This window comes from Pinus tabuliformis, chromosome 7, assembly GCF_031772625.1.
Source record: "Pinus tabuliformis cultivar Carrire ecotype Pingquan chromosome 7, CPIR1, whole genome shotgun sequence".
Classification (NCBI taxonomy): Eukaryota; Viridiplantae; Streptophyta; class Pinopsida; order Pinales; family Pinaceae; genus Pinus; species Pinus tabuliformis.
This window is the reverse complement of record NC_142293.1, coordinates 278,202,608-278,213,659: the sequence shown is the minus strand read 5'-3', so window position 1 is coordinate 278,213,659 and position 11,052 is coordinate 278,202,608.

Here is an 11,052-nt window from a genome sequence, read left to right as displayed (position 1 = left end):
TTGTCCCGTTCCTGCTCTTTTTGGAATATATAATTTTTTTTTGTCTTTTTCTTTAAGATGGGAAAAGAATAAAAGAATGCTATAGTACAGTGGAAAGAATGAGTGTCAGTGAAATAGATGATCTAGTTCCTAAGGTTGGAACAATCCTACACTCAATGCAAGGAGGTGAAAACTGGTCAAAGACACTCAAAGGTGTGTTCCTTCCACAGGTCAAGGTGTGTCAAGTTGCAAAAGTCAAGGGAGTGCAAGTTTTATTTTGCAGTTTTTATCGCTGAAAATTGGCTTAAACACGAGTCCAAGTGAAGTTGGCTCAAGGCCAAAAGGTGCAAATGGTCAAAATGAAATGCAGTAGTACAACTCAACACAAAGGAGCCTCTAAGGTGTATTTCCAGAATGAAGCGAAGAAGAAAAGAGGAATGAGTCTTCATCGCATAAGTCATGGTAGGACTACAGAGGACTACCGAGCCTACTCAAATCGAAGCAACATGGGCAACAAATCTCAGTGAGGTGCTAGCTACGATTCCCATGAAAAGGATGGCTCTACCTTCGTGTCATGATTTAAAGATCGGCGAGTGAAGATGGTTTACGAACCATAACACGTTGGAATCGACCCTATGGAAAGTGTATCGAAAAATGGAGGCTAGTATGCATAATGCAATGGAAAAATGGTTTCCCTAACCTATATGCCAATGATAAAATGATACCTGCCATGACGGGTCAACAGTCATGGAACTATCTTGAAACTGTTGAAAAAGCATCCAAAATGTCCTGAAATTCAAACCATTCTCGACATTCCAAGCTCCCAAGTTAAAAGTTACATGAGACAAAACAAAATAAAGTTTTGAAAAAAAATGACATTTTCAAAGCTTATAAAATAGATTTTCAATTCACAATTATCACCATTTGATTTGAGAGCAAAGGAGCGAAGCAAAAGGAGCAAGCATTGCCATTCGCCAAATTCGACTGTTCAAATCTTCTCAAAATCACTAGGTAACCCTTAAACTTATCTTGCCTTCAATTGTGATTGGTTTTAGAATTTTTAATTCACATTTCATCGTTGAATTATTGTCAAAAGATTTGTTGCGGAATATACGCGGGTTGGCTATGTGCAACCTGCGTATACGCAGGCCCTAGACGCGATTGTGTATGAAACAGACCCGCGTATACGCCGCGAAAACTTCAAAACAAAAATCTAATGGTCCAAATTTGTTTTTTCTTCAAGATGCCAGTCACTTGGAGAGAAAGAGAGCATGCCTTAGTGGATGATGAGGTTATGAATGATCCTAATGCCCTAGATGCCTTAAGAGGATGCGGTTTGCTAAAGTTCTTTAAAATGCCAAACATGAAAGCAAACACTCTCCTGCTCGAAATGCTCATTCACTACTGGAGCATCGAGGATGACTCATTTATGATTGATCAAATGCCACTCAAGACAGAGGTTGAGGATATTTATTTCATCATAGGCCTTTCCCAGAGGGGAGAGGTAGTACATTCCACAGGAAAATCACGAGGCAGTCTCTCTATCGAGGACTGCGTGTATATATATTGCCCGGGCTATCCAGAAAAGGTTGGAATTCAAATTCCAATCAAGCATGTGGAGAGTTTATCACTGAGGATCATCCTGTTCATTATAGCTAGAGTGAACGGATCAGCTTCACGGCTAGCCATGATCTTGGCAGTAGATTGTCCCACCACAGTATTTGATTGGTGTACTTCTCTTCTCGCCAACCTGAAGAGCCAGCTAACTTCTATCAAGAAGGGGCAGACCAAAAACTCTAGGTATGGAACTATTTTGTGCTCTTTCTTCTTTGAGAGGGTCCCGACACCCTTTGCCACCAACCATAGCATGGGGTGATATAGGTAACAAATGTTTTTGATTTTATGATTTTGTGATTTTTCAAATATAAAAAATTAATTTTGAAAAATATTTTTGATAGGATTTAAATGAATAATATGATGATCATGTTCTAGATATTGGGATAGTTCGACCAGATGAGTTCCTACGGCATGGATGTCACGGCCGAGGTTTTGAAGAGGTGGCTGCAGACACAAAGCGACTTCTATACAAAGTTCAACGACACTTGGTGAGACTAACTCACCGAGTATCGATGGAGGTTGTAGAGGATCTCCCTATAGATATGCAGTGTCATGTGGTTGGCATGCCATGAGACTGGGTTCGCACTCTTAGGCGTGTGGCCAAAGCAGTAGTCGCATACATAGCAGCTCATCCTAAGCCGGGGCATTAGATGTACTGGACATGATTATGGGCATTTGAGTCCCAATTTTTATATATTATTTTGGAAACACTTATGTACACTCGAGATATTTTATGATATATATATATATATATATATATATATATATACAGTTTCAACTTTTTGATGCTTGATTTTATTGTGATGAATGAATGATGTGCCATTCTAATGCTTGATTAGTGATAGAATTAGCTAACCAATTATGAGATCTTGGAATGTGCAAATAATTAATGTAAGTAAATGATCTTTGCAAAAACCTCACCCTTAGATATTGGCGATATAAGCATGGATCCCTTACCCGATAAATTTTATTCAATTGTGACGCTATCAATTGTGAATCAAGATAGACTACCAATGAATCGATTTCATAAGAAATTGCTTCGGATAGTAAATTAATGACGGAAGTATATGCAGCCATATTATTTGAAGCGGGACTAATGCATACTCCCCTTGACACCTTCAACTGACCAGTTGGATAGTATTACCCAAGCTGCAGAAGCGAGGATCCAAGTGTGCCGACTAGCACCATCGACAAATCCAAAATAGACCAAGTCATCCATCAATATTTGCCACAAGAGACCAAAAAGTGTTGTTATAAAAAAATCCCGATGAGATATGTACAAACATACAAAATGTACAAAGAAGCCATTGCCTATCTGCTATTTAAGAAAAGTACTTCTTGAGGTAGAGCCCGTTTTGGGGCTCTCCCAACTTGCTTCCTTCAAAATCGATTAACTCATACGCCCCTTTTTCTAAAACTCGTTTAATTATAAAGGGACCGTATCACATAGGCTTGAACTTGCCTACCCCTAAGGCATCCTTATCTTGATCATAGTACAAGAAAAGGTTACCTTCAGAAAAGACTCAAGGACGGACAACTTTATCATACTGAGTTTAACCCTTTTCTTATGAGCCTCATTGATTGTGGTGGCATCTTGACGCTGCTCATCAAGATGTTCCAAATGAAGGAGGTGCTCTTCGAGACTAGAGGTCTGTGGAAGGAGCTCAATAGCTAACTTAAGAGATGGAATTTCACATTCAAAACGAAAGATAGATTCCATCCCATAAACTAACTGAAAAGGTGTAAAACCTGCAGCAGTCTTTACGGAGGTTCGATATGCCCAAAGAGCCAGATACAACATAAGATGCCAATTGGAACAATTTTTTTTTATCGTCCTTTGCATGATCGTCTTAAGGGTTTTTTCACTGCCTTGACCTATCCATTAGCCTAAGGATAATATGGAGATGAGTGCTCTTACTAGAGACCCAATTTAAGAACCAATTCAAACATTAGTTGGTTCTGGAAATGACTACCATGGTCAGTGACAATCTCTCTGGGGATACCAAGCATTGAGATAATATGATTAAAAAGGAACAATACCACTGTTTCATTATCATTTTTATAAGTGGGCATGGCCTCAGCCCACATCGTGAAGTAGTCTATGGCCACGATAATGTACTTGTGATTCGTTGCTGAAGGCAGATTAAAAGTTGTAAAATCAATACCCCACTTAGTAAAAGGACTGACAATGACAATGGGGAAAAGAGGAGCTAGATGTGCGCGCATCTTCCGAGTATAAAATTGACACAGATGACAGTGTTTGACAGCTTCAACACAATATTTGAAGAGCAACGGCCAAAAATAGCCGGCATGCAAGATACGCTAGGCTGTAGCAAGCCCTGAAAGATGACCACCACAAGCTCCAATGTGGCAATCATTGAGCACTGACTCTGCTTCCTCTAAGGTTAAGAAATGCCAAAGGATTGAATAAACCCCTCGACGATATAATGTATCACCAATGATGACATAGTTCTTAGCCAGGTGACATAATTTTCAGCGTTCATCCTTAGATAAAGTAGAGTGAAACTTCAAAGTCTGGAGATATACAATGATATCTCCATACCAAGGGTTGAGTGAAGATATGAGGAATAAATGTTCGTCGGGAAAACTTTCCTCATAAATAGTATCCTCTCCATAAGATAGATCGAAAATTAACTCCGCAAAAACCAAAGATTTCTTAGCCTTGGTGGACAAGAACTCGAGATCGAATTCTTGTAAAATGACTATCCATCGATTATATTTGCCCCAAATCACTCGCCTACTAAGGACAAATTGGAATGGATTGACCACAGCTAAGACAAAAGTTTTGCATAGCAAGATATAATGGTGGAGCCGCTGGATAGCATGGACAGTTGCCAAAGCCAATTTCTCAACAGGAGAATAATGAAGTTCAGGACCTATCAAGCCTTGGATCAAATAATAAATCACATGCTCCATGAGTGCATCGTCTTCTTGAACGAGAACCATACCTATGGTTGATTCTGCTGCAGCAAGATATAAAAGGAAATCCCTACATAATCCAGTGGATTCAAAAGTGGGGCAGAGACTAATGCCTTTTTCAAAGCATCAAATGACCGCTGCGCAAAGTCATCCCATACATATGGGACTCCTTTCCATAGTAAACGCATAAACCCTTTAGTGATCTCAACATAATTCGCTATAAACCTTCTTAAGAAATTAGCCTTCCCTTGAAGAGTTTGAAGTTGTCGAATTGAGGACGGGGGAGGCAACTGAATTATTGCCTCTACCTTGAAGGGATCAACTTGAATCCCTTCATTTGACACAATGAACCCTAATAACCGACCAGATGTAACCACGAGAACACACTTATTAGGATTCAACTGGATCTTGTAAAATCAACATCACTCAAAAACCCATCGAAGGTGAGTGGGATAATCAGTTCTCTTTCGAGAACGAGCAACTAGATCATCCAAGTATGCTTCGATGATTTGTTTAATGTCATGGAAAGTGTATGACATGGCCCACTGGAAGGTAGATCCAGCATTTTTGAGACCAAAAGGCATCTTTCTATATGCAAAGGTGCCCCAGGGACATATAAAAGTTGTCTTCTGCTGATCTTAAGGACGGATAGAGATATGATTATAACCGGAAAAACCATCCATGAAGGAGAAAGTATCATTACCTGCGCACTCATCAATAATCTAATCAATAAATGGCGTGGGGTAATTATCTTTGGGACAAGCTTTGTTTAGGTCCCTAAAGTCAATGCATACTCAGATTGTTCCTTGCTTTTTATCCACAGGGACTAGATTAGAAACCAAATCCGTGAGAGGAATAGGGTATATGAAACCTGCCTTGAGAAACTTCTCTACTTTAGCTTTAATGGCTATTGTTTTCCTAGGATTAACTGGCTGAAGATTTTGACAAATCGGCTTGGCGTTTTCATACATCTTGATCTCATGTTGAACTATGGATGGATTAATGCCAAACATTTGTTAATAAGACCAAGTGAATACATCTCGAAATTCCTTAAAAGGATTGATGTAAATTTGAATTTCTTTAGGGGAACATTCGGCTTCGATGAAGAGATTCTCGATCACATTATGGTTCCTAGAGATGTTCATAGATATCATTTTTGAAATCACCGACATATTACCTTTGGCACGAAAGTGTGCTGGAGCCAAAGGAATTGATATCGTACAAACACCACTGATAAAAAGCTCAGAGAACCTAGATTCTAGGATTGCTTCCTCGGATGGTAAAACCATGTCTAAGAAATCCATAGCAGAGGTAGAATCAAGGGTCCAGGCCAGGGCCACATCACCATCTAACTCCTCCTCAGAGAAAGGAGTAGAATGGTTGTCTGCAGAGTTGATGATAGACTGATATCTAAGCTCTGCTGCAGACATAGGGAATGCCATTCCACCAACTTTTCCTTCAACTAATGTGGTCGTAGGTGAAGGCAAGGTCCAAGGGTCTGAAAAATAATTATTTCAGAAGAACTCTTCCTGTGAAGATTCTTTGGATGATGAAACGACATTGATTCTAGCAATAGGAGAGGGGAAATCAAATGTACCCATCAATGAAGAATACATCCCAACTCCTAGATTCTCAGTAGGCAGACAAGGGTTATCCACTAAAGGAATAGTAGAATCCAAATTTTCTCAAGGATCAACTAGAGAATAATCCAATTGATCAACCTTGACGATTTTCCCCTCATGAGAAAAGAAAATTACATGAAACAGAGTCGAAACAACGGCATCTATTTTGTATACCAAGTTCCTTCCTAAGAGGATATTGTAATCTAGGTTAGCGTCAATGACTTCTACTTCAATATTGACGACCTTCCCCCCAACACATATGGGAAAGGCCGGGATAATCCCATGCAGCTTATGATAATGCCCATCAAATGTAGTCAAGAGGGTAGGCGAAGGAATAGCCGAAGTCGATCCAATGGCCTTCCAACATGACATCGACATGATGCACATGGAAGATCCTTCATCAATAACGATATGAAAAATGTTAATTTTCTGGTATGTAGACTTTAACAGAAAAGCCGTATGATGAGGGAGTCACTTTTTGACATTAAGCATGTTAAAAGTGAGCACTAAAGAGTTATTTGGATCAACTGCCCCAATCACCGAAAGCAAAGCACTTCATTGAGCTGGACATGATTGGAGAACCTCTAAAGCGGAAATAGTGCATGGGCTCTGAGCCAGATCCTCAACAATGGAGTAATTCTGGGTGGCCCTAGCATTAGGATTGATAGTCGCGCATTTAGCGAAACCTTTCGGTATCTGTGGTATAATCTTGACAGGGGGTCACTCAATATGAAGGTAGGTATTTCTGGGAGTAGTTTTTGTCCTTGGACATTTTAGCTTCACCATAATCACATGACCGAGTGGCCACATGGACGTTAGAACCCATCATGAAAACATTTTATGATTTTTCCCCTTCCTAGTTGCCCCCTGCGGAGGTACCAGGATTTGAACTTGCACCAGCAAGCATTTTCTGCCCTTGGGGAAAATGGTTTGTTAACAGAGCTTAAGAGCTAGAAGTCCCTTGCTGCCCTAACAAGCACTGAGCATCTTTAATCTTTGGGCAGAGATGAGTTAAATTGTCTCCACTGCATATTTCCATGGAAAATTGACTTTCTTTCTAGACTCATTTCCACCACCACCAGGATTATTTCCAGGTTTATTTGCGTTAGTATTCCCATATTGACTCTTTTAATTATCTCCTCCCTTCTTTTTCCCATTGGAATTTTGATTTCCTTTGGGATTGGAGGATTGGACGACATTAACAGAAGAGGGTTGAGAAGACGAAGGGTTAGATGATGTGACCTGATTTTTAGGGCAGTTTGTAAAGACAACTACTACAATTGGCTCAACAGGTTCACCACATTTGTGTCTATGGATCCAACGATACCATCTGTATGGGGACCTGGCTTCGATCTTGCTAGATCAACCTTAGTCTCAGGAGCATCAGGCGAATTTTTTTGTAGAATCCTAGACTGAGAGTAAATCAATTCTAATTGTTGGGCCCTAAAAATAGCTTGCTCCTCAGAATAGACTCTAGACAGAGAGACATCCTCAGATATTTCAGGTTGTAAAGATTTCAAAAACCATTCGAGACTCTATTCTGGAGAATTTTGGCTTTAATGAGCCTCTTTCTCCATCTCCATTCCTGAATATGTTTAGAAATGTGAATTGCCATGTCTTGACAAAAATTGGCCAAAAGTTCAGTTTCGGCATCATAACGGATGGGTAAGTAGAAATGATTCAGGAAAATATTAGCCAAATAGGTGAAATATGTAAAGCTAACCCCTGACAACTCTATATACCACTTGGCCACATTCCTAGTCAAGGTGCATTGAAAAAGTCTCAATCTAACTCAGTCATCGATAAGGGAGTTTGATGAGCACCACAAATGGAATGTGGTTACATGGTTGCCTAGGTCTTCACCACCCTTCCCCTCGAACTTTGTAATGTTCGAAGGGAGTTTCGTTTGGACCAGAGGCTAGGCTGGATTGTATTTGATTGGATCGTTCGTTAATTTCATGAGATTTGACAAATGCAACGTTGCTAGAAAAGGAAGCTTAGGAGGACCTTGGGGATTCCACCTAGACTGGGCGGAGCTCCCAAAGTTTTGAAAAGATGGGCCTAGATTTTGGAAGGCACTAGGCTGCCCGAAGTAACCAGCAGAACCAACTAAACCAAAAGGCAAACCTTGTGATCCAGCACAACTCGGAGTTTGACCAACTCCAGCCGAAAAACCTCCATAACTGGTGAAGCTCCCTCCTAAAGGATTATAAGGAGTTGATAACCCCTGATAAGGATTCCAACCAAAATCTAAGGGATGAATACTTTGAAATGAGCTAACTGTGGAGTACGACCTATTCCCTTGTTGGCCGAAAAATAGATTCCCAGTTCCCATGCCACTAACCACAGGGTTAGTCCAACCTTGAAATGGATTGTTGCCTTGTCCTGTAGAAGAAAAAGGAATAGATCCTATCGTCAGGTTGGAATGTGGTATATGACCACTTCCAAAAGGAAAACCCTGAAATGAAGCTGACCCACCCATCATGGATGTGGAGGCACTAAATGGAACTGACAAAATACCCTGTGAATGGGTGCCAAAAGGGAAGAATCTAGAACTAAATGCATTGGCTTGGGAATTTCCACTCGTAGAAGGAATGGAGGTAGACCCAACTAAGGATGTGCTAGCAAAAGACCCAAATAAATATGCAGAGGGGATGGAAATAGTTCCTCCCCCTTGTACTGATGTTGGAGTTTGCATGGTTGTAGCACTTATGGTAGAAGCCATGCTTCCAGTGGTGGTCATCGAAGGTAAGTGTGTAATATGACCTGGACTTGACGGTCTTTGTGCTGGAGTCCCAACGTATTGTATTACATTTGGATGGTCAGAAGGTAGAGGAGAATTCAGAGTCGCTAACTACTCTGGGAGTTCTTCTACCCCTATGTTATCTTCCGATTGAAAGAGAACTCAAGAAAGAACTGGAGTGTTCCTCTCTAGTTCTGCAGAAGTACTAGACCTATCCTGAACACTAATGCCCCCAGGGGGAGGATCAATCCCCGATGCGTCAGCTACCACGGGATTAAACCCACCGGTATTATTACCTCTGCACCTTCTAGGAGAAGGCTCTAAACTTGGTGGTGAAAGCCCACGAAGTCTTCGAGACCATCTAGGCAATCGGGCATCCACTTTTAATTTTTTATTAAGATCTAATTAAAGACTCAAGAAAAAGTGAAAGCTAGGCCAACTAAGAGCACAAAGGACACACTAAAAAGTCCCTAGAAGATGTCATTCAGTCAAACAACTTTCAAGTATTTCTGCTCCAGGTGATGAGGACTAGACACCAAAATACAAGAAAGTGAAGTAAGGGGCCTTCCAAAGATAGTATGGGATAATGATGGCCCAGTCCTACCAACAAAGCTAATAGAGGAAGTTACGCTGACCTCCTAACAACAGCCTGCGCCGGTGCAAGCCCCCAAGCTTTGCAAGGGTGCCCTCTAGTAGTACCATTGAGAGTGATACAACGTTGACCTTAGGTGCCATGGGATTCCCCTCCACAGCCACCTAGGTAGATACCTAGGAGAAGCAATTGAGGTTACCAACTCATGTCAGAAGCCAGGCAGAATAGTCTTAAGGTAAGATCCGACAAGTAGGAGAGGGGGTATCTCTCTTCCTTATCTTCAAAAACCCTCGTGCTTAACTCCCAGATCTGGAGCTTTCATGATCTTCCTAACGCTATTGGATTTTCACTCACTATTCAAACTCCTATGTTTGAAAGTTTAAAATGGCCTTGGAGAGTTTTGTCTCCACTCACCTAATCCAAGGCCCTAAAATATCCTAAAACTTTTTGGTGTGTCTAAATTGACAATTATAAAAAAATTATAGTGTATTTTAACTAGCGCTTGTTTTTAAATGGATGTTCTTAAGTCAAGGGATAAGCGGAAATGAAACTTGTGGTGTTTTGACGTAAAAGAAATTAATAAAAACCAAACTATATGCAAATGCACTCATTTTGTTCTTCGATGAAAGAAATTTCCACTAGGTTCTAAGGAACTTCTAAGAAGGCAATAAATTTTTCTTTTCTTTTCTTTTACTCAAGCTTCACACTCACATAAATTAACAAAACTATGGATGCCCTAAAAGATGCATAAATTTATCCTAATGCAATGAGTACATGCTGATGTAAAACTTAAGACTACTCTAAATCAAAGAATGAAAGTAACTTGTTTATCAATTCTAACTAGCCACTTAAGATATTTAGATGGAATATAAGTTGCTAATGCTCATTTTCATCCAAACACTAAAAGCAAATTTCAAGACAAACAAAAATGCACTTTCACTTTCAAAAAGGAAACTAAATCAAAACAAGGCCACCAAAAGAAAAAACCAAGTTTTCAAGAAGTTTTCTTCAAAAGAAAAATCAAAAATTACTTTTCAAAAGTGCTCTAGCTAAGACTAAAACTTTATGATCAAAGAATAGGCAACAAAACACTTTGCAAGTTAACAACACAAAACGGGTGAAAACTCAACAAAAAGTGTGTTTCAATATGCTCTTAACAATCAAAAAGTAGCAAAAAGAGCTTTGTGACAATGATCGTGAGATCAAGAAAGACAATTCTCAAAATCGTCACAAAACAACTTTCAAAAAGCAAGAAAAGTAAATGGCCACAAAGATGCAGTTTTGACATGCAAACAAAAAGATCACCAAAACAAAATTTGCCACAAATATTGAGACCAATATTACTGCCCTGGAAGACCAGAATAGCCAAAATTCCCAGAAAGAAATCTTGTGTTCTTAAACAAAAATGATGACGCTTGCAACAAAACAAAATAAGACCAATACTTTCCACAACTTGAGAGAGTTTGAAATCATGAACTTGCTGTAAAAATAAAGACTGACACAGAAAAGTAACTGTTCAGAAAAGACTCTGACCGGCAGACAGATCTTCAGAAACAAAA